The sequence below is a fragment of the Rhinolophus ferrumequinum genome, chromosome 17 (genome assembly GCF_004115265.2).
Source record: "Rhinolophus ferrumequinum isolate MPI-CBG mRhiFer1 chromosome 17, mRhiFer1_v1.p, whole genome shotgun sequence".
NCBI lineage: Eukaryota > Metazoa > Chordata > Mammalia > Chiroptera > Rhinolophidae > Rhinolophus > Rhinolophus ferrumequinum.
This window is the reverse complement of record NC_046300.1, coordinates 12,234,947-12,259,486: the sequence shown is the minus strand read 5'-3', so window position 1 is coordinate 12,259,486 and position 24,540 is coordinate 12,234,947. Positions and strand designations below refer to the sequence as shown.

The 24,540-nt window shown below is 46.6% G+C and overlaps 1 protein-coding gene and 1 pseudogene across 1 annotated transcript in view; both read right to left on the bottom strand.

The window, feature by feature from the left end:
- ULK4 (unc-51 like kinase 4) overlaps positions 1-24,540 on the bottom strand; it is a 406,569-nt gene that overhangs the window by 4,387 nt on the left and 377,642 nt on the right. The window lies entirely within an intron of this gene.
- On the bottom strand, positions 17,001-21,272 carry LOC117037062 (40S ribosomal protein S7-like; annotated as a pseudogene).

Here is a 24,540-nt window from a genome sequence, read left to right as displayed (position 1 = left end):
TCATATGTAAAAGCATGAACCTAGACATTATCTTACATTTATAGAAAACGTAATCCAAATGGATCATAGATCACAGATCTGAATGTAAAACATGAAACTATAAAACTTTGGGAAGAAAACATAGGAGAAAATCTATGCGAAATTTGGTACACTGATGAGTTTTCAGAGACAATACAAAAGCATGATCCCTGAAAGAAAAAATGACAAATTGGACTTGATCAATATTACAAACTTTGCTCTTTGTAAAATCCTGATAAGAGACTATAAGGTAAGCCACAGACCAGGAGAAAATATTTGCAAATCATGTATCTGCTAAAAGACTTATACAGAACATATAAGAAACTCTTAACATTCAACAAGAGAGTAACCAACCGAATTTTTAAAAAATAGGCAGAAAATCTGAATAGACACTTTGCCAAAGAAGGTATATGGGTGGCAAATGAGCACAGGAGAAGATAGATACCTGACATCATTTGGCACTGGAGAAATGCAAACTAAAACTGCAATAGCACTACATGCCTAGCAGAATGGCAAACATTCATAAAACTGACGATAACAAATGCTGGCCCGGATAACAAAAGCTCTCGTCGATTGCTGGTGGGAACTCAGAATACCGCGCTCTGGAAGAAAGTTTGGCAACTCCTTATAAAATTAAATATAATCTTATCCTGCAGCCCAGTAATTATACTCTTAGGTATTTGCCCAAGTAAACTGAAAACTTATGTCCACACAAACACCTGTATACAAAAATCTGTCGTAGCTTTATTCATAATCACTAAAAAGCGAAAAGAACCAAGATGTTTCTTCAACCAAAGAAACGTAAAAACATTAAGCATTCATGCATTACTTGGTGTATAGGTCTGATTTCATTTTTAGAATGAGATATGAGTAAAGATAAATCTCAGTAATTTTGAAAAGGTAAGAGTCTTAATTTGCCTTGCTACATTATTTTGTCCCATGGCACCAGTTTTCTATAATTAGTCAAATTCGCAACATTAGGATTTCAAGTGGCTTTAAAAGGAGTGGTCTTTGGCATGAATTTCTCCTTACTCCTAGAGTTTGTTCTCCTCGTAGGCCCTTGAAGGTTATAAATGAAGATGGAAACCAACTTTCTTTCAGAAATATTCTACTGTATCTACCCGACAATAATGCTTTTAACCTATTTTCTTGGTACTTAAATTTGCTTAAAAACCGAATTGTGGGTCTGCTCAAAAGCCATCCCACCGACTTCTCTTTCAAGCTACTTAAACTGAGGATGTTTTGTGCACACTGAGCCCCGTAGAAAAATCTCCTTACTTGTTGACTGTCATCCTGAATTCATGGCTAAGTGACTCTTGGAGAACTTCTCATGGCTGGGATTACTACAAAAGCCATGACAGAGCATCTCAGAGACCCTTCAAGAAAATAAATAATGCAAAGGGGAGACTGGTGAAGGGTGTAAACACAATACCTCTTCCTGTGGTTACTATTCTCATTACTGGCAGTAATTCTCATAAGCCCAGACAAGCAAACTCAATCTTATTCTGCAATAAGGTGCAATAAGCATAAGTTCTGGAACTCTAAGTGTCCATGAGTGGATTTCATTATTTCAAAACATCAAATGGCAGGTGTCCGTTTCCTGCAAACAGTCGTGTCTGCCTCACATTTCTCTGCGTTATAGTGGAAATATATCAACCAAATGTGGCGTGCTAGTGATTATCTTATGCTGCCACGCCATCTGAATGGTAGCTGTATGGCTAAAATTCATCAGAATGGAAACATGAATTATACTAAATGTGTGCAGTTTACCTGATAGACAGGAATCACTCAAAACACGGGGTCTTTAAGGAAAAAAATTATTTAAAAGTTGGAAATCTGAGCTTAGAGTTAAGATCAACTTAGAAAGATAGTGCTTCCACTTCTGTTTAATTGAGGATATATATATAAAAGCTGATAATGTACTTTGGGAAAAAAGACTACTTTATTCAGCTTTCTGCTCCGGTCAGTTTAACATGGTGGCCTGTCAATCAGCAGTCATGCATCCCTTGGGATTGACAAAACATTGAAAGTGTCCTATCAAATCATCCCTCAAATTCCCCACCAGGCTCACGAATCGTAAGGCGGTGGCTTTGCACACACCCCCCTGGCGGGACAGAGTTTGGGCTGGCTCCTCTGGGCTTCAGCTTCCCAGATGCAAACTACCAACAGGAGCCGTCTCATGTCCGTGGTGGCGGCAGGACCCTGGCGTCGGCCAGCTTCCTTGGTTTGCGCGTGAGGCTGGGAGGAGAGAAAGGACGGTGGCTTGTCTGAGGCACAGTGGCTACTGAGGAGGGACAAAGCCAGGCCTGGTGCCTACACTCCTTACCTACGGCCTGAAAAGAAAGTGTGAATCAGGATGTACTTTCATTTTCTATCTTCATGGTACATCACGAATTCATGCTCATAAATACGGCTCACAGTCTCATCCCCAAGAAGCTTATTAAAATGCTCTGGTATGGGCTTCTCTATTTGGAAATGGTTTCGGGTACGGAGGGCTATGTGGCTGTACCTGAGTCAGGTAAGGCCAGGCCACGGGACTTCGTTTGTGAGCGTGTAGCAATATATGTCTGTGTCTCAGTGGTCCTGAATGTGTGTGGCCAAAAAAAGCCTACTCCTGAGCGCCTCTGGACAGGCCCAGGCAACATGTGGAGACCAGAGGAAAATCAGGGCTGGAGCCGACAGCAGTGCGAGGGCCCAGGTGCTTCTCGGCACGCCTCATTACAGACACACACTTCACGCAGGTGAGGATTATGCTAATTCCGTGGCCTTCAGATCTCATGAATACAAGTAAAAACAAGCAGGTGACGATGACAACTCTACTTCAGAGAGTTTACATTTCAAAAATAAACCTATCCATCCAGCCCCTGTATTTTGTGCTCTTAACATATACTTTGTCTTCTCTTCGGCTGAGGGTTTTATGTTACTTCAAAGCCATTTCTGCCAGTTGCGTATCGAGACATGCTATCTTCTTGCCCTCAGACGCCAGGGTGGAATCTGGGGAAGAAGCTCCGGTTGGTCCTCCCTCCCCTACTGCCTACCTGGTGCTCATTCTGGGTCTCTCCAGAAACTTCTCGAGCTGCTGCCTGGGTCTCACCTTTCACATTCTGACTAAAGCAAGGCCATAACAACACAGGCCGCTCTGCACCCAGGCCCACCCATTGATCTCGTCCTCCGAGGGACGCTGAGTGTATGGCGGGCGGAATGGAGTCATTCCCACGCACGGCCTTCAGCGGCCTCATGGCCCTTGTGACCGCCTGGGGTCCATGGAGACAAGTCATGTTCCTCAGCAAAAGTCAGTGAGGGCCCTCTGAGCAGGGCTAGTCAGCAGGGGGCTGGGCCGAAAGACACCTAGAGATGTCCCTAAGGATTCCTGTCAGCAGGGGGGGTTCCAGCTGGAAACTACACTGGGGCATCTCAAGGGCACAGGCAGGGTCTAGCAGATGAGGCAGGCCCAGTCACAAAGCCTTGCTCCCCTCGATTTGGCCCAGACCCCCGAGAACACAGGTTCTCTGGAGGGGACAGAGATATTGCACTAGATGCCCTGAACAGAATTAGGGCAGAAGGAAGACTCTTTGTGTCCGGGGGACCACTGTGGAGGATTCTGCCATGCTCTGCGGGAAGCCCAGTGTAGGTTTAACTCACCGTGAGACCCCAGCAGCACAGAGGCCCACGGAAAGGTGACACCCAGAACATAGCAGCTCCTCAGGTTGAAGAAGGCCGGGGTAGGACAGGAAGGAAATGGATGACCAGCTCTGTGTGGGCAAAACTAGCAAAACCTAGGTTTCAGTAGAAACTGTTGGGATTCACCTTGGTCCAGGGGACTAACTGAGCCAAGAGTAAAAGGAGCGTGGCATTTGGGTCATTACAGGCCTCTCACAGTTCCGAGCATCTGCGGTGTTGGGGAACAGCATTAAAGTGTTCAAACATACGCCAACCTTGAAAATGAAATATTACCACGCTCATGTCACAGAACAGGAAACAGCTTAGCAGGGCTCCTGTGACTGGCACAAGGTTACCTGGCCAGCAAGCAGTGCCACTGAGACGTGACCCAGTCTTCCCAACTTTAGGAGATCTTCCCGGGAGATCACACCCCCGCACGGGCCTCCAAGACCCTGCGCAGCTGTTGGCTGCCTGGCTGGCTAATGACTGAAGGAGCGGAGTTTCACTTCCAGCCCCACTGCCTCCACGCTGGAGCCCACGTGTGAAGCCTTACCCACTTTGCTGATGGGTGGCCCCTTGTAAGTTGCAGGGCACCCTTTGCTCCCCAAAATTGTTGAGCCTCATCATTTGCAGGGGGAGTGAGGAACTCGGACCCGACCAGGCGTGCCAGGTCCTGACCGAAGGAACCTGTGGGTCGTACGTACTGTCCAGTACACACTTCTGATGTGGGGACCACGACTCATTTGGCAGTTCTCTCAGCGCCTGACTACCGGCAGGGCTTTGTGCGTCCCTCTGCGCCGTAGATGGAGGTCTGTCTTTCCTGGTGATGGCAAGTGGAGTAAGAGTCTGCTGGGTAGCTACTGCGTGCCATTATCTCCTGTTCTTTTCAGAGTGGCCGTCGGAAGGTCTCCTACGGTCCCACGTTAGAGACGGGGTGAGGGTGCTGCTCAGTGGTGGAGCTGGGATGGTGACCCCGATCTGGGTCACCTGATGGAACATGGTAAGAGCCCAGGTCCCTGAGGGAACGTGGAACGGCTCAGCCTGCAGCGTTTCAGACAGCAGCCTCTCCAGCTGGGGTCAGAGTGGGGAGCACTCTCCTCTCAACTGACATTCCCCAATTTGGGAAGGCAGCAAGCAGAGGACGATGGGTGGCGAGACGCATCTGAACTCTCAGACTGTATAGGCGAGCTGACTTCAGTGAGAACACCCCAGTGTGGGAGGACTTTCTTCTTTCACTTGACCTTTCTTGTCTCCTCCGGGGGTCCATCTGCTCCTCTACCTGCCTCGACACCCCCCTTCTCCTCTCCCGCCTAAACTCCTGTCTATACCTCGGGGCCCCTGATAAATCCTGAGGCCATGGAAATGACCTGCAGAGCATTTTAATGTTTTTCTTTTTCACCCCATAAGACATGATTATTTTCTAGAAGAAAATTATCCACACCTACCGTCTTCATTTTAGGCCAGCCAATTCTCTCAGGTCTCGGTGGGGCAGTAAAAATGCCCTTATTGCCTAGAAACTGTTCATAATTACATTAGTTTCTGGTCATTAAATCCAGTAAGTTTCGAATGTTGACTATAATATAGCTGGTTTGGGAAATCTTTTAGGCCTGATCCAACTAACTAACTACAACAGCCAGGTCCAAAATAAGTGAGGAGAAAACAGTTTTAATTGGCAAAGAATTACGATTGTGGACCTCTTGTGGATATAAGCATAAACCAGAGGTTGGCCCAAAGAAAATTTGGGTGAAATGTAGGATCTGGCCGTGTCGCTTTCCCCAGACGACCCGAGCCAAGTGCTCAGAACGGCAAGCATGAGAGAGGAGACTTCCAAAGCAGTGGCACCAGGATGTCAACCACGGGACGCGGCTGGAATCAATCACTTCCCCACAAGGGAATATATTCAAGGTGGTAGCCAGCCATGGTGTGATGGGTAAGTGTGAGAACGTGGACCACAGGAAGTGAGGAACTGGGGTAGATATTTGCACACTTGATCCATGCAAATCTCAGCCGAGCTTAAGAATACCAACTGCGCTCCTACTGACACGTCTATTTGTCAATGGAACCCCTGAATTTGGAGTTGTGCGTGTGTGTGCGCATGTGTGTAATGGTAAGGCTTTGAGGTAGGAAAGAAGTCGACAGAAGTGGATTCACACTGCCCATTTCCAGCCCTTTCCCTGAACTTTCTATCACACGGAGGGGTGAGAGGGGGTGGGAAGGTGGCGGGAAGCAGAGTGAGATCAGGTCGACAAGACTGAACAAGCCCCACAGCCCAAGTCGTCACTCGCCCAAGTGAGGACTCTGCCGGCCACGAACCCACTCTGCTGTGACTCAGCCATTATAAACAAGGACAATCAGGGAAATGCTCATAACATCATCTTCAGTAAAAAACAAACTATAAAAGCATGTGGAACATGACTGCAATTATATAACAGGAGGTACTACACTAACAGCAGGTACTAACAGGAGGTGCTATAACAAGTATAGTACCTCCCAAGTCTGAAGCCTCCAGTATGAGAAGAAACTGACAGCCCCAGTCCTCAGGGCAGAGGCCCCCAGGCTCTCGGGGGGGGGGGGGCAGAAAAGGAATTGCAAGCATACATGAGATGCGTGCACAGGAGACGCTCTCTTGATAACTGTAAAGGGTCCTATAAATAGTAGTTGGTACGATTCTGGGGTCAAGACAGGATATATTGAACACCTACTATGAGCTGGACCCTGTTTAGATTGAGGGGATATGGCGTAGGGAGGGTGTCGAGGCAGAGCTTCCACTGTGAGAAACACACTTCCTGGGACTCAGAGGCAGGCGCCTGCACGAGGGCACGCCATCACCTACCACAGCAGCCACCTCAACACGTGTCAACAGGCGGACAGGCGAAGCTGCAAAGCAAGCTGGTGGACACACCTGAGCCGAGAGTCTGCCGTTGCCTCTTCTGCCTGGCTCTGTCCTCCCGACTTCACCTCATGCTGCTCAGACTCTCTATAGAGACATCAGGGGCCGCGGAACTTTCCTCACATTGATAACAATTGGGAGGAATGGAACATGAAAGGAAAATTACAGCACATTTTGTTTCCATGGTTAAAGCCACCAGGCACCAACGAGTCAACACGTAGGCCACGTAGGATAGAAACTGCTGGACAGCTGAAAATTCTCCTGGGGGCTGTTATTTTTGTTGAGGGACTTGATCAAATATTGAAAGACTGCATTTAGAAACATCTTAATCATGACCACTTTGAGAAAATGAGCAGTTCGCCCTCCCCTCCTTCAGGCCAGACCACAGAAGGAGAGAGGGGATTCAAGAAATCCCTGGATTTTCACCTCGGAGAGACAGGTCAGTTGTCAGCTGACCCCAAAGCACCCGTTATGCACAGCTGGGTGGTGACAAGGAGCCACATGGGTGGTAGAGGTCGGGGGTGGGCCTTGGAGTCTCCCAGGAGAAGTCTGCTGACCCAAACATTCCCACTCCGGGGCGAACCTGACGGACCACACAGAGCAGAGCAGAACTGGAGTGCACAGGGAGCTTCCTGGACACATGTCAAATTGGCCTTGGGATAAACTTAACTGAAGCCAGGTCTCAGAGGCTTCCGGGGCAACTTCAAAGAGCCCGGATATTCTTCTATAATAGGCTTTGGCAGGCTGAGCTGGACGACCTCCAGAGGACTCTGCCCCTCGTCCCTGTGAGGACCCAGGTAAGCAGGAACAGTGGCTGTGCTGGTGACAGGATAGGGGTTAGGGTCCTGGACTCAGAGGAGCTGTGACCACCACGTGGCCATCACTCACGTGGCCTTCGGGGACACCCTGGGCACTTTAACAGGGATGCCAGTGCTTTGGTCCAACTGAGTCTCCAATGGGTGGGTCGGAGCCTCTAGAAAAGCCTCAGGTTGGCTGCAGGCTCCGCTGGCACTTCTCTGTGGAGCAGAGGGACACAGACAGGGCCTTGCAGAGTCAAGGTCCCAGAGCGCTGAGACCAAGAGAGACTCCCCAGCCCAGGCGAGCTCCTTGGGGCAATTTTCAGTGACAGGCATCCTGGCCACAAACAGGCTAGATCATTGTTCCTCCACATTTTCCATAAGGACTCATTGTCCAAGGTCGAGCCTTTGGAAGCCTAAAAGCTTATCCAAGAGGAAATCCTTCAGTGCTTTCAGATGAGATGGAGTATTAATGACTTACAAGTGCTTCGTGAACCCGAGTTCAAATGCAAAAGTATTTTAGGAGGTTTTCACTGAACAGAGGCAGAAAAACAAACGGAGAAAAGGATTTTACCAGAGAGGAGAAAGGAGAACTCCTCGTCCTGATTGAAGTGTTGCTACGTCTTTCCCCAAACAGCCTCCCCTTACCTCCCTGGTCCCTTAAAACTACTCCTGCTCCAGACAGTCAACGTACGCAGAGCAGAGGCAATGCTAACGGGTGAGTAGTGTGTGTGTGTGTGTGTGTGTGTGTGTGTGTGAGAGAGAGTGTGTGTTTGACAGTGTGTGAGAGACTGTGTGTGCGCGTGTGTGTGAGCGAGTGTGTGCGTGTAGTGGGGCTGTCTGGACATCTAAGCAGAGAATGTAAGCCTTCTGGGCTCCCACCCCGCGTGGCCAGGTGTATGTGTGAGTAAATGTGTGTGGGGGGAGCAGTTTCAGATTTTTTTAAAACTCGCCTTAGATAGCCTCATTTATTCTGAAAGAGGGAACATGGTTGACGGCAAAAAGGTAGAAGTTCTACCTGTGGGTCACCACTAAGTTCTGCGTGACATTTAGGTCTTCCTTTACGATAACCGCAGTGAAAAGTCCTTCACGTGTGTTACCCCACTGACCTCAGAGCTCCTCAGGAACAGAGGAGTAAGCTGCCATCTCAAGAGGCAAAGGGGCAAGCCTCAGAACCCTTCATGTCAACTACCAAGTGACACAGAAAAATGAAGAGGCCTTCAAGTGGGGAGTCTGACAACTGTCGTGTAACACACAGTAAAAAGTACCTGCTCAGATCAGGGCCCCGAGTCCCGAGAGGAGGCGAGGAGGGGGCGTGGCAGATGGGGAAGGCTACTCACCCCCCCAGGAGGGGTCTGAGGGCCGGGGCTGCGCATTCAGGTCACGTGCTCACTTCACCCATCAGACTGCACCCAGCTCAGGGTCCGTGACCTTGGAGCAGGCCCCCGAGTGCGCCCGTGTCCCCCCAGAGTCCCCCTCCTCTCCGGGACCCACAGAATGGCTCTGCACTGTCGTGGGGTCTCAGTCTTCAGAGTCACGAAGTCTAAGCAAAGATCTTTAGCCCTGTCCTTTTCCTCCCCAGTTTTTCTTTCATAGCTTTTGTTATTTTTCTCTGAGCATACAAAGCTAGGGGGGGGAATCAACACTCTAACGCTCAAACTTCAGCCTTTTTTCCCTGAACCCAAGGTAGCCTTGCGGCAGCATTCTGTTCGCAGCGGGTCGTGGTCAATGCTAACACACAACGAGGGACCGTTCTGAGCACTTACAGAGGAATTGGCTCATTTAAGTTTTTAAGGGTTCAACACTATTAATGTCCCCCCATTTATACAGGAAGATATTATAGCACAGAAAGGTTACATTTCTAAGGACGTTATTAAAAACTTTAAATAGAACAATTGAAATTTAAATCCATAAAATGACAAAATCTGAGAATATAGCGCATTTTTAGTCTTCCAGTTATTTTTGTATTACTAAAACAACTGGTAAAAATTATTCTCAGTAACTGTGTTTTCTAAACTATCTAAATTATTTCTTTTTAACCATCTATATCACATGTCTTTTTACCTAGTTGATATAGGGCTTACAAAACTTTTTTTACATTTTTTATGGGCTTTTTCTATATACTCACTTTCAGTCTATCTTTATATATTAATTTCTAACAGCTTTCTTTACAGAGGCTTAATAGACATGATAAAACGACACAAACCAAAGCTGTACAATTTGCTAAACTGTAAACCAACACCACAATCAAGAGGGAGAATATCTCCATCACCCCCACAGTTTCCTCATGCCCATTTGTAATCCTTCCCTTCTTCTACTCTCCACCCCCACTTCACCTCCAGGAAACCACTGATCTCCTTTCTGTCACTGTATACTTTGCATTTCATAAAATTTCATATAAGTGGAATCCTCCAGTATATAATCTTTTTGTCTAGCTTCTTTCACTCAATGTAATTATGCTGAGATTCAACCATGGTTTAGTAGGTATCAATAATTCATTCCTTTTTATTCCTGAATAGTACTCCACTGTTTGGATACACCAGTTTATTTCTATGATCACTTATGAACTGACATTTGGGTTGGTGCCAGCTTTGTGCTATTACAAATAAAGCTACTATGAACTCTCACACACTTCTGGAGGGAATGTCGTTACTACTTCTGACGGTCTTCATTCCTTGTGTAGATGCAGATTTCAGTCTGGTATCATTTTCCTTCCATCTGAAGGGCTTCTTTCCGTGTGGGTCTGCTGGTAATGAATCAATTCTTTCAGCTTTTGTATATCTGGAAATGTCTTCTTTGCCTTCAGTTTTGAAAGATATTTTTAGCTGGATATAGAATCCTAAGTTGACAGTTTTCCTTTCAGTACTTTAAAGATGGTGCCTCATTGTCTTCTCTTTTGCATTGTTTCTAAAAAGAAATGTGTTGTCATCCATCTCTTTGTTCCTTTGTATATAATGTTTCTTTTTCCTCTGGCTACTGTAGAGGTTTTTCTCTGTATCACTCACTGGTTTTGAGAAATTTGATTGTAATGTGACTGGGTTTAGTTTTCTTCACGTTCCTTGTGCTTGGGGTTCACTGAGCATATTGGATCTGTGGGTTTATACTTTTCATCAAATTTACCAAAATTTCTACCACATTTCTTCAAATATTTTTGCTGCCTGCGCCCCCTCCGCTTTCCCCTACTCAGGGACTCCAACTATACATATTTTAGGCCACTTGAAGTTATCCAAAAGCTCACTGATGCTCTTTATTTTTTTTTTAATTCTGTATTTCATTTTGGATAGTGTATATAACTATGTGTTCAAATTCACTCATCTTTTCTCCTGCAGTGTCTAATCTGCTGTTAATCCTATCCATGTATTTTTCATCTCAGACAGTTCCATTTGGGTCTTTAAAATTATATCCATGTCCATCCCTGCTGAACTCTTTAAGCATAGGGAATATAGCTAGAATAACTTTTAACATCCCTGTCTGCTAATTCTAACACCTGTGCCAGTTCGAATTGGTTTTGATGAATTGTGTTTTTTTGTTTCTTTGCATACCTTGCGATCTTTGATGCCAGATAATATGAAATTTACCTTGTTGCTTGTTATTTTTGTATTCCTGTAAGTATTCTTGATTTTTTTGGGGGGCTGGGGGGGGATGCAGCTGAATTACTAGAAACATTTTGATCCTTTTGATCCTTTTGCTTTTTTGATTTGTTGGGTGGGTCTGGAGCACTGCTGAGTCTATGGCTAATATTCCCCACTACTGAGGCAAGACGTTTCTGTGCATTCTACCCCATGCCTTGTGAATCATGAGTTTTTTTCAGTCTGGCTGGTGGAAACAGGCACTATTCCTGGCCCTGTATGAACACTGGACATTGTTTCCTTTAATCCCTTTGGATGGTTCTTTACCAGGCCCCACACACCTACCATGATGAGTACTCTATTGAAGACCCAATGGGACTGTCTGTAGATCTCCGGTGTTCTTCTCCGTGCAGCCCTCTCCACTCCGGTACTGTGTCTTGTGAGCTCTAGCTGCCTAGGTCTCCCTGGGCTCTCAGCTCTGTTTCCTTAACTCAGGGAATCTTCTGGATGCCACCTCAGTTCCCCCTCCACAGTCTGTGGCTTGAATCTCTCAAGGCAGGATGCTGGGGCAATCGTCGCAGTCCTCTCTTTCGGTACTGTCTCTCAGGGATCACTATCTTTCACTGCCTGAAGTCCAGTGTCTAGAAAACCATGGTTACACAGCATTTTTTTAATTCTGTTTGTTTGTTTGTGTTGTTGTTTCAGTAGGATGGTAAATCTGTGCCCTATGACTCCCTATTTCCCTGCAGTGGAAATGCTCACGTATTAATTTGTAATGCTTACACGTCCAAAACTTATCTAACCATTTCTCTATTGTTGGGTACCTGGAATGTTTCTAGTTTTTCCTTTTCTGTGTATATGCATTAATTAGCAGTGTATTTTAAGGGTGCATAGCAAGGCAGACAGCCAACATTACACTACACTGATGTTCAGTCACAGTGGTAATAGTTTTCTTCAAAAGGCATAGATTAATTATCTTTCAGGAAAAAAAAGAAAAGGCCTGGGGACTGACTCATGGATTTAAAGATGGGTGGCAACCACAGAATCTTAAATTCTTACTCATGAGAGTATTCTGGCACAGATATAGTAGCCAAATTAATTATAGGCCTTAGCCTAGAATATATGACTATAACTACATTGAACCAGAATACAAATTTTGGTGGGCTTGATTCACTGCCGTTCACTTAGATTTCTGAAACGTCAGCAAGCAGTGCAGTAAATCGCATCCCACAGGGCTGGGTTCCACGTCGAGATTGCTCCAATTTGGTAGAATGTCTCTGTATGCTGTAACTCATAGCCTCTTGTGCCTACGACTTCTATCTGTAGTGGCAGAGAAGGCGAAGGGTGAGGGGAAAGGCGGCTTCCATCATAGCTACCTAACTCTGATACCCGGATGCAGTGCTCTGTCCACTGTAATTCTGTGTGGGAATGTCTAAACTCAGAGGCCCACATCCCAATGGGGCCGAGGAAGAGTGAGCCAGGACATCCCACAACCCTCAAAAGAAAGACATGGGCCATCGTGACCAGCTGGTGGTGCTTGGTGAGCACATGGAAGAAGCAACTCACCTATTACGTCCTATAAAGAGTATTAGGACAGTGACGTGACAAGGCAGAGCTACCGATGCGGCATTTGCTATTTAGGCTTTGGGGATCATTAAGTGAGTGATCCACCATTACAGAGGAGACCTGGGAAGTTCTCCTCTTTGCCTCCTGCCAGGTTAGAAACAATTTGTCAGCTGCAAAGAACAATGTAATAGCACTTTGTCAGGGGTTACAATACAGCATTGGTATGGGTCTTGCTTTTGAAAGTATTTGCCTTATGTGACCTGATATTTAGGTGATTTTTGAAGCAAACCATTAAGTACACAGAAACAAAACAGTAGATCAAAAGATCAAACTTAAAAAGATGCCTACAAGATCAAAGCCTCTTGTTCATCTTCTCTTGCTGCAGGAGTGTCTAGCAGAGAGAGAAAACATTTCTTTTGAGAAATATTCTTTTCAAAGGAAGATTAGAATCCGGCTTTAAGAGAATGGCCAAAGGGCGGAGAGATAAAGGGTGGGGGAGAGTCAATAATGGCAGCCAGAGCAAACCTTTCAGCTACTAGTCCAGACAAGCTGGTGCACCCATCAGATGTCTGAACGTGCATGAGAGAACAACCCAGCTCCTGGCTGGCTCAGAATCTTTCCTAACACCTGCAGGGTCCAGGTCCAGGTCCAGTGTGATGCCATCTGCCTAGGAACTCTGTGGCTCTGCTATGCTCTCCAATCAAGACTGACCCAGCTGCCGCTGCCATCGGCCCCCAGGCAGAGCAGGTGGTAGTGAGCTGCCCTCACTGGACTGGGCTTTGCCATGGCTGCGTTAGGGAAGGGACGTCAGTGCAGAACGAATCGAGAATCAGCCACTTTCCCAGCCCAATTTCAGAATTCCACAAAGGCTTTTCAGGACGCCACAGAACACGTGACAAATCAGACTACTGTTGATCCACGAGGGCCTGGCTTATTGTCTTAGGGAGGAAAAGGGCTGGAAAAGGTGTGTCTCTGAAAGGCAGACACCTGTCCGAGCCGCTGACCTCCAAGTATGTGGGATTCAATTCACTGAGTAGGTTAATTCATTCATTCTCCTACAGTTGCCTGATGACAGGCTTGGCGACTATAATCTAACCCCAATTTAACAGAAGACTCCTTTCACAGAGCTCAGAGGAATCCCTACGTCCTGACACCTGGGCCTTCGAGCCTGCACTCCAGGGCAGACCTCTCACTTCAGGTCTCATCTGCGTTCTCAGTCTGCTCCAATTCCAAGAGTTGCAATGGGCCTGGCTTCTCTGGACCAGCCCAGTCCCAGCTCCAGGCCTTCCACCCTTCTCTTGTGACAGAAAGAGAATAAAGGCTGGTGACAGACTCCCAGAAAGGCACACCTCAGGGCTGAACAGCTGTTTGTCTTCATTCTTTCTTTCCAAAGTATATGACAGAAATTTAACTACATAAAATCAAGTCTGCATGGACACAGCCAATATGAACAGAATCAAACGGTAAATAATCAACTGGAAACATGGTGGCAACATATGGCATAAAGGTCTTGCTTCCCTAGTAGAGAGAACCTACAAATCAACAAGTATATGGTCAACTCAAAAAAAAAAAAAAAACACAACACAAAACACTGGGCACAACATATGAAAATACAGTTCACAAGAAAGGAAATTCACATGGCCTTTACACAGGAACTTATGCTTAATCTCACTTGCAGTAAGTAAAATACAAATTAAAACCACCGCAAAATCCCCTTTAACCTACTGGTTGGCAAAGATAAAATAATTTAGGAGGAAGTGGGGAAGAAAGGGGCTGCCATCTGTGTACGGGAGGAAGAGAATGGACAGCCAAGACTCTCTCACATAGGCACGAAGCATCTCTGGAGTGACATCCAGAACAATCGTAATACTGGCTGCCTCCAGAGGGAATCTGGTGGCTGGAGAACAGGACTGGATGGGAAGGCACCGACACATTGACTCTACATTCTTTTTATCACTGAAATTTGGACATGAGATTGCCCTAAAGCTGAACTCATTTTGTCAACATCTAGCGGAAGAATATCTTTCCTGGGACCTCATTTTGATGGACATGCTGATGTGCCAATCTGAGTGAGAGGCTCTGTATCGAGAGAGAGAGAGAGACAGAGAGAGAGAGAGCGAGAGAGCGAGAGAGCGAGAGAGAGAGAGAGAGAGAGAGAGAGAGACAGTAAGAGAGAGAGAGAGAGAACAATTTCCTTTAAAAAGATAACAGATTGGCGCATTACTGTTTGTGAAGTTCTTTCAGACATTCTCTCCTTGACTCCTTGTAATAAGCCTCTGAGGTGGGCCTTATTTTTATCTGTTTTTCAGAGGGGTGAGTGACGCTCGTAGGCAGCTTTCTTGGGCCAGGGAGAGAAGTTCTAGAGCCTGGAGTTGGCACTCAGTTAATCTGGTAGCCACATGAGGTTCCTTTTTCAGATCTACCCTACCCAAAGCTCTGAGGCCTCTAACTAGCCATGAGCCATGGAGGAAAGCAGATGATGGCGTGAGTGGGGGCAGCCGGAGAGCTGAGGCCGTGACAGCCAGCAGAGGCTGCCTGGGTGCTGCCCCTAATTTTATCCAGATCTTAGAAGAAGGAGGCAGCGCACATGGTAAAGGGAGGAAGAGAAGCTTCTCTAGAGCCCAGGCAGCACCTTCGGCTCCAGTCACGGCCATGGCTAAGGAGGAAGGGAGGCTGGAGCCCGGCAGACAGAGAGGGCCCCAAGCACATGCTCAGGAGTGCCCCAGGAACATAGATTTGGGGGCAAGGCTTCCTATGGAAACCACAGGGCACCTTCCTTCTACTCAAAGCTCAGGCCTTCTCACACCCAGGGCCCTCTTCTCTGTCCATGTCCTCCCTCCCTGCCTCTTGCCTTCAGTGCCTGTGCGAGGCCTTCACCCAAGGAGTGACAGTTACCCAGGAGGCAGAGGTCAAAGCACTCTCTGACCAGGGACACCCATTGTCTTCACTCCACTGTGCCTCTCCAGGGCCCCGACACTACAAGGTCTGGAGGCTCAGACTGTGTCTGTCTCCATGGGAGGATGCTGCATTCGTCTTGGGACGCACGGTTCACGCAAGGTTCACGCAAACTGTTTGTCAAATATGGCAGAGAGGCCGACACAGAAGCCCGTGAAAGTTCCCAGTCAGCAGGCACTTGCCGCACGTCAAAGGGCCTGGCAGTGACTCTAGGAGCTCATGGCAGAACCTGGTCAAAATCTCAACGGGACACAGGAAGGTTGGGGTGGGGCCAGGAGCTGGGAGAAATAATACAAGGGCAGCACAAGAGTGGAGGTGAGGAAAGTCACCCAGTCAGCCAGGCCAGCTGGTGGAGGAGAGTGAAGGAAGTAAGGGGCTGCGGGCCCTGTTTCTCCTAACAGGCAGCAGAGAAATTGTTCCTGTCTAACCTGGTGGAAGGAGGGAAACGGGACGGAGTGGCAGAGAGGGGATATAGTTTCCTGCTGGCTCACGAACTGAAATGCCGTGAAAAGAGAAAACAACACAGCTCCCTCCGTTTTCTGCCCCTGGGATATGGATTTCGGCTATAAATGGAATATGATGCTTATCTTTACATTGATTTTTCTCGGTCCAAAATTCAGAAACAAAATAAGATCAAATGGGGCCCCCCACGGAGTGAAATTTGGTTTGTGCAATTTCACTCTGCACAGGACACAGGGCTGTGACGGAGGAAGGAGGACACACTTCAGACTCACCGTTCACCCCTGAGCCATTAAAACTCTCTGGGGGTTTGAGAACTCTTCAAACACAGGGCTGATTTTTCCACTAGAGATTTGGGTCTTGTGGAAGCAGAGATTTTTCTCTTAACCAAATACTCACAGTAAGAGCCTCACACCCTCCGAGGATGACGGTAACACTCACCAGAGTCTAACTAAACGTAGAAATCAGAGTCGTCTTGGAAAGTACTGCACTGAGGCTGCAGTCATGCATGTTCATAAAGTTTAGTCCAGAATCTTATTATTTACCAGGGCTACACGGGACACTGGAGGACAGAGCGAACATGGCTTAGTTTCCTAAAGTGGGTTGACACTTTAGGATTTTGATCCTGGGAGTCGGTGTAAATATAATATGATGGGGTTAAACGTCTCGAGAGTCACCTTTAGGCTGCTTGAGTCTGAGGTGGGTGTGAAAAGACTAAAAGGGAACAAACACAGTGATTTCTTTGATGAGATGAGAATTTTACTAAAATTCAGTCTGAGTCCAATCATTCTTTTGTGGGGAAACTCAATTTCCAGTAACTTTGCACAGAAAAATATGAAACATGTAGTGGACAGCTCTGTGACCATGAAACATCCATCTCCCACACTCGCCTTCCTAAGGGAGCCCCGGTTTGGTTTGGGGGTGCATTTCCTGCCCACAGGGCTTCCCTCAGGGAGGCTCCAGGGCTCATTTCTGATTGGTCTGAGCAAATCCTGCTAAGCTGCTTCCCAGCCAGGGCACTGACCCGAATCCAGACACTGAGGCTTCAGGGCACATGTGCTGGGGCTTCTGGGAAAGGTCCCCTCTCTAAGACCCAGGCAGGACGTGGAGAACCTTAGGAGGGTCTGTCTGGGCACGATGTCTGGAACTGCTGCCACTGTCCTGCTGCCTTCCAAGAAAGCGGCTCATGTAGGAGGGCGACTGGAGCAGGAGGGGCGGGGAGAGCCGTGGGGCCTCCTGCACCTCTGGACTCCCTTCTGTGGCGGTACGCACTTCCTGCCGACACCAGTCTGACTCGGAGCTTTTGTGATGTGCTGTCACATAGCTAACAATGAATACGTGACCCTAAGAATGCTTTGCAGGCCCCCGACTTACTGTACTCCAGTGTATCCTCAGCCAAAGACCCGCCCAGGCCACTCATGGACCCACCAGGTGGCCGTTTACTCAGAAAAGAAACCGTCTTCAAAGTAATTCCTTGAAGGGCAACAGTTTCCAGACTAGCCTTGAAATGTTGGGATGGTCAAAGATGGCGAAACTTTGGGTCCCATGTTGTTCCGGTTTCCAACAGAGCACACACCCCCGTCTGACCATCGGGCACCCACAGCCCCAAGCACACGGTGGGTGTGTGGGGGGGGCCCTGGAAGCTGCCGGGCAATTCCTGAGGCTTTCCACCTTTTCTATGATACCTGCGTCTCCCGTGCATTTAAAAACTTGTAAACAAATTATTAGCTACTTAAATTATTTTGTTTCGCTGTTGCTGTTGTGATGGCAATGGTAAACTACAAACTGAAACTGTTCCTAATCTGGAGTCACACAACCATCATCTGAGCGCACGGACCGTTTTAAAACCATGGCTCTTACTTACTGAGTTTACCGCTTCGGGTCTTAGGGAAGACACTGCACTACAATGACCGGAATACATGATTAACTCCCCGAAGGCCACTCCAGCCTCTGAGTTCTTAATTAGATTTTACAATTATCTGGACCCAACACCCACTAACAATAATAATGAGTACTGGCACACAATTCCCTCAGAAACGTAACATTACTGGATGGCCACAAGACAAGGTGAGTTTAGTATAACTTTGGTGCCTGAACAGAAACATTTTACGCTGACGAGAAACCAAGGCCGAGGTGAATTTTCACAAGGATGAAAGCCCGAGCAGTATCCTGGGGATCCCACAGAACCCCAGGTTGAAGGTGGCCGCGGAGTACATGGCGGACAGAGCAGGAGGGGTCCCGGGGGCATATTCGTCAACCTCTCCTCACCATACAGAGAAACGGAGAGCTCAGGTGTGCGGGACAGAAGCCCCAGGAAGGCAGTGAGTCGGCCTGACACCGGCCCACCCCCTGACCCTTATCTTCTTCAGCAGGGCCATCATCTTTTGGGGCAAAGTCTGGTGAGGTCTCTGCTGTATCCATCAAGGGATGATGACAGCGGTCACGGGAGGAAGGGCGGGAGGGCGGGAAGAGGAAGAACCATGTTGGGGAAACGGAAAGTGAACACAGCTGTGAGACCTCATCCCACAATTTTCCCTGGGCAGAGGCCTATCTGCAAATGGAGCCTGAGACAGTAAGAGGGGCAGATGCTATCATGTGATACTCCCCTGCCAGGGATGCGCTCTCTCCGTGCCTCATCAAAACCCATAGGTCCTTCAAGGGCCCAATGTCTCCAGAAATTTCTCTCCCTCCTAGTGCCTCCATGAAAGCCTGCCGTGCTTATCAGTACCTATTTGCTGTTTAATTTTCTTGTGTGTGAGCTCTGAGATCCTGGATTCCTTCTGGAACCCTAGGCCCTGCCTCTCTGCAACCAGGCATGCCTGGTGTTAATACCTGCTGTGTGTGTGTGTGTGTGTGTGTGTGTGTTTAAGGGGGCAGGTGGCTTCTTCCTGCTACAAACACTTTGAAAGCAGAATGAAGGGTGTGTCTCCGCTTTTTGGTTTGGAGACTGATGCCACCCCGTGTGAGGGTCCCATGAAGGTTTTCAGCACATTGCACTGGCAACAGAGGGGAGAAAAGGGTGTTGATGTCGGACCCTCTTAAAAGGACTGGCAGACCTTTCTTCCTTGGGACATTCCAACTTGAAAATACTGATTTCCAGGCCCTCCAAGCCCCAGCAAGTCAGAATCTTAGGGAACCTGGGCCAGTACTTCTTTTTCTTTTTTCTTTCTTTTTTTTTCTTTTTTTTACTGTGAATGATATTTTATTTAATCATTTTTGTTTACCATTGAAACTCTAGAATTCAATATTGACATCCTTCCCCATGAGCCAGAAAAAGTTTCAACCTTGTTCTGTGGCACTTTATCCAAATGAACCTTTCTGGAACAGCCGCTACCTGGTTCCACGTGGATTGTCCTGTCCACGGTCTCACAGGGGAAAACCAAGTCCTCCAGGATTGCATCGTGCACGGCTGTCAGAATGCGGCTTCTGGGACCTTTTGCTTATTTTCTGTACAGCTCCTTCGACTTGGCTTCGGCAGAATTCTTCTCGAGCCACAAAGACCACGTGCTTCCCACTGAACTTTTCCTCCAATTCGCGTGCGAGCCGGACTTGGGTTTTCTGGAAAGACTTCAGTTGAGGAACAGGAACAAGGATTGTGATAGCTTTCCAACCTCCACTGACTTCGACTTCCTTTGCTGCTGTGCTGTTATACTCGGCTCTGTCGCTCGGCCTTGGGGTCTGAGGTCATCCCCAGCTCAAGGAGAGCCGGGGAGATACCAGACTTGAACTCCTCCAGCCTCTCACCATTGGGGCCTCACGATCTTCCTGCTGAACTGAACAGGGCCTTCTCCTTGGTGAGCGCCAGCCTGGGAAGAGGCCTAGGTCTCGTGAGAGCTCATCAAATCGGGCCGCCACTTTTTAAAAGTTCCTTAGATTAAGAGCCATTGAAATCAATTAAAACCGAAGAAAAATTCCCATTATTAGCCGGTTTGTTTTCTCCGACACCTGAGGGGCTTTCTGATGGACCACACTGCTGCTTTCAGAAGCAATCTGCCTTCTCCAACACAGCCTCTCCCGCCCTCGGAGGGAGGATGGTGAGGCTGCCAGAAGATCCTGGCTGGGCTAACGCGTTATCTTATTACAGAAGAGCCTAATGGTCAGCTCAGTATTCCAGGGGACAAAGGAAGTGAATGCAGCTCTCCTGCCAACGTCACACCCATGCTTTTAGCACCTATAGGTCAAAGGCCTAACGCAAATCGATACATCCTCGGTCAACAATTGACCAGGCAGCACTTGGCCTTATGGGTTTACAGCACATAAAAAACTGCCCCGCTCTACTCAGGATACCGTATCTGTCATTTGATTCTGCTGATTCTGCTAATGAACGGAAGAATTGGACACCCAGATAGTATCATATACAATACATGGCAAGTGATATTCAGCTTAAAATGCGATAGTTGTAAAATAATATTTGGCTTACAGGATAATATATAGGTTCAAACCAGGAAGCAAATGAAATACTTTTAAAAATTGGCTTTTGATTTTCCTGATGGGTAAACTATTTCAGTGTTGCTGTCAGTAAGGAGAGACAACATTGAGATTCAAAGGGGGCAAGTGTTAGCTTTTTCTAAGAGTTTAAAGACAACCAAGTTAGGAGTTTAAGGCTCTCTATTCAATCCCATATTGGTCAGTTTCCAAAAAGGAGAGATTACATGAATAATGCCATTATTTTGCCTGTCTGCGCATATATTCCTGTCTTCAACATGAACACATAAGTTAACCAGAATAAGTGCTGTCAGGAAATATTATTAATAAGATCCTCCAGTTCTCATTTTATTCCCCTTAAATAAAAAAGTGAACAAGATTTTGATCTAGAAATAAGGGTCCCAGATACTATAATTAAGCCCTCTGTTGTTGAAGATTAAATTATTTAACAACTTAGTTCTTGTCTCTAAACTGTCTGTTAGGAGAGCGATAACCCAGGAAGGTTGTATACGCTCAGGCAATTTGGGGCTCCTCCAGTCAGAGAAGTTAATCAGAAGGTCAGTTCAAAATACTCAAGCACTGACCTGGCATGGGCCTGGGCAGTCGGAATTGGCACCACGGCCAATCCCAAGTGGTGCACCCTGGAGGGGTCAGGTTAGATCTCAGCCTGGGGTAAAGCGTCAGGTTTGAAATACCCGAGCTCTTTAGAGAAGGAACCTCGACAACTCTGTGAGTTAGTGGGTAGAACATTTGCAAAACCAGCTGCAATTACTCTCCACTCTGTGTCCACACCTTGGACAATGTGACCCCGCAGCTCCTCCCAGCAAGAGGGAGAATCTATTTCCCAGCCTTGAATCTGGGCTGCCTTGCGCCAATCGCTTTGGCTAACAGGATGTGATGGAAGTGACTGATGCTGTACCAGTTCCACGCCATGGACCCTACAGACTTTGCACACTTCCATTCTGCCTTGTGGACCTGTGTCTATGAGAACAAGTCCGGACTAGCCTGTTGGAGAAGAAGAGGTCACGTGGGGCAGAACTGGCCCAGTCCCAGCCAGGCCCCTGATAATGTGAGACAAGTCAGTGGACTTGTAGAGTCCCCTGCCTGACCTGCAGCTGGCCAGGGATGCAGGGAAGAGCCCAGTGAGGACCAGCAAAAGAATCGCCAGAGACTTCAAGCCTCTGCAGAGGCTGACCTGCAGAGTGATGAGCCATGAAAGTGGCTCTTGTTTTAAATCAATGCGTTTCAGGGTGATCGGTTAATGCTGTCATATTTAATTGATACAGCTGGAGGTCTCCTAGGAACCTGGATGGGGAGATTCTTATTTCTGTGATCCCCTGCGTCAGGAGGAGCACTTTCTAATCCCAGTGAACATGGTATTTTTGTGCTGCTTTACTAGCCCACATATTCTTCCACATTGGTAATCTGTATTTATTGCAATAATTTTGAGTGACTATAAAATATTCCACTGAAGGAGTATAATATAATTTACCTAATCACGCCCATGTTGATGGATTTTTTAGATAGCTTGTAATTTCTAAGAATTATAAATAATTTTATACATAAACCATTTCTCAAGTTGCGGATGCTTTCTTTAGGATAGATTCTTGGGAACAGAATTATTGAGTAAGGTTATTAACCATAACATGGCTTCTGAAACACGCCATCAGATACTTTCCACAGGGGATGAACCAATTTTCACTGACGAGAGCAGGGTTTGGATGCGAGCTTCATCACACACTTGCCAGGACAAGATTTATTTTTAGGAGGTACAAAGTTAGTAGATGAAAAATTGAAAAATAAGAGCCTTGGTTACATTTCTTTGACGGGATGAAAGCCTGGGGCAACCACGGAGCTGTCTGATTTATATACCATTGGACAAATGAGGCTGGCATGAAACTTTGAAAATGCAGAGAACTAAAAAAGAGGTAAATGTTATTCAGATACTTATTTCTGGAACATTCACATCAGATCTAAATGGTGAAAACTAATGGGTATTTGCTTTTCTAAAACAAGTTTTTAGATGGGAACTCTTTCTTACTATAGATATATTTGTCGACTTTTAACTTTCCTTTAAATGCATGTTTATAGTGGACGTTATTTAACATAATCATATTGAAGGGATAACAATAAATTAACAAATGAGCCCTATAGGATTTGCAACAAGTTTTCATTTGCAAAACTTATTTGTAATAAGTTTTCTGTATTAAAATTATTCTGAGGTGGAGGAACACTTCCCAAATAATATGAATGCACCTGAGAGAAGCTTTATCTTAATCAAGGTTTAGCGAGGCATGCACGCAGCCACAGGACAGCCAGCCCCTTTCACAGCACACCCAGAGGGAGATGAGAAAGCTCCACAGAGGTCCCAGCCAGGAGGATGCTCTGGTGACAACCCTCCCACGCAGGATACAAGTGATTTGTGGCTAAAGCAGTTAAAGCACTGACATTTCTAAAAGAGTTCATTTTCTATTCTTAAAAAATGAACTAGAGAACCAATGTTCTAGAAACGTATGCTCACTATCTTGCATTCTGTCAGGCTTTTTTTGAGTGGCAAATTAAGGGTTGGGATTATAGGCAATGCTCTAGGAACTGGGCCTAACTCTGAGCTTATCGTATCTGAGCAATAGCAAGGAAATTCCAGAAGCTTCTGAGCTCTTGTGCATGCCTAGCCGAGACCAAGTCAATCCCGAGACTGGAAGGAGAAGTCAAATTATGCCAGTAGGATATCTACTCACATACTAGGCATCTCAAATCTAACACGTTCTAAATTTAGTAGGACAGTTGAACAACTGATCTTGCCCTCAAAATCTACTCTACCTGCAGTCAGTCTTGACTTTTTCTTTCTCATGCCCCATATCTAATCTGTCACAAAATCTAGTTCTGTCTCCAAACCACATGTAAAATCTGGTTCCTTCTCACCACCCCACTGCCACCACCCTGGGCCAAGCCACAGTTAGCTTTGCCTTGACGCTGCAATAAGAACTAACCTTCCCCACCTTACTCCATCCACACTAGCCTCCCTGCTGTTCTTTGAAGCTGCCAGGGCCAGCTGTCGTTTGAATAAGTGAAGCGCACTCCCATCTCAGAGCCTTGTCCCTCGTGTTTCCCTGGCTTGGGATGGTCTCACTGACATGGACAGGGCTTATACTCTCACCTCCTTCAAGCCTTTACACAAACCTCACCTTTCCAATGGCAGCCAACCCCTTCATACCTAGGACTCCCATTCCTTTGTTAATTTTCTCCCCAGCACCAATCACTTTCTGATATACTGTAGAATTCATTCACTTATTTAGTGTGCTTGTTGTTCACTGTCTACTTTTCCTCACTAGAAGGTAAAGTCCACAAGAGCTGGGATTTACATCTGTTTTGTTTCACTGACACAGCCTCAGGTCTTGGAACAAAGTCTGGTATATAAGGAAAGTAAGCATTTGTTGAATTAGCATTTCTTTTCTGACCTTAATTTTAGACCTTCGGAGCAGGGATAAGAAAGAACGAAATTGTGAAACCCCTAACTCCATGTTAATGTTGAGCCGTAAAACACTAAAAGAAAATGTTCTGGGACTTGTCCAAGACTGTGCAGCCATAGGGATGGAACAGGGCCCAGGACGGGCCAGAGGAGGCGGCTGTGTTTCACCCCAAAATGAAAAGGTGTGATTTCGGAACCATTTCTGGCTCGGGGATCACCCATACTGCCAGCTGCCTTCATTAGTCAGGCAGAACCGAGCGAAACCAGATAGATCAATATCCTGCCAGATGCTGCTGCTGATGCAAAGCGTATTATATACTAACGGGATTTTTTTTCTCTTTTAACTGGCTGGCATTTTATTTCATTTTTAAATGAAATACTATTCAGTCTTTCAAGATGATGGGAAATGTGCATTTTAACATAAGGACAATATACAATGGACTGAGTCTTCCCTGGACCCAAGATCCCTTCTAATCAGCTCTAAGTTATACGCCAGGAACTGATAATACACATGAGCACTTGCTTATTTAAGGGTATATAGCCACCTGAAAATATTTTACACCAATTCTAATTGATTTAACTTTCAACTAGACAACAGCTTAAGCACGAGGTGGAATGGCTGTCACTCTTTTCTACAGTAACAGGTTTTCTGGAGTGCTGCGTTTACGGCATTGCAAAGGAATGCAACTGAGTAAATGCATCTTTAAGTATCAATACAAATGAAGAAATGTG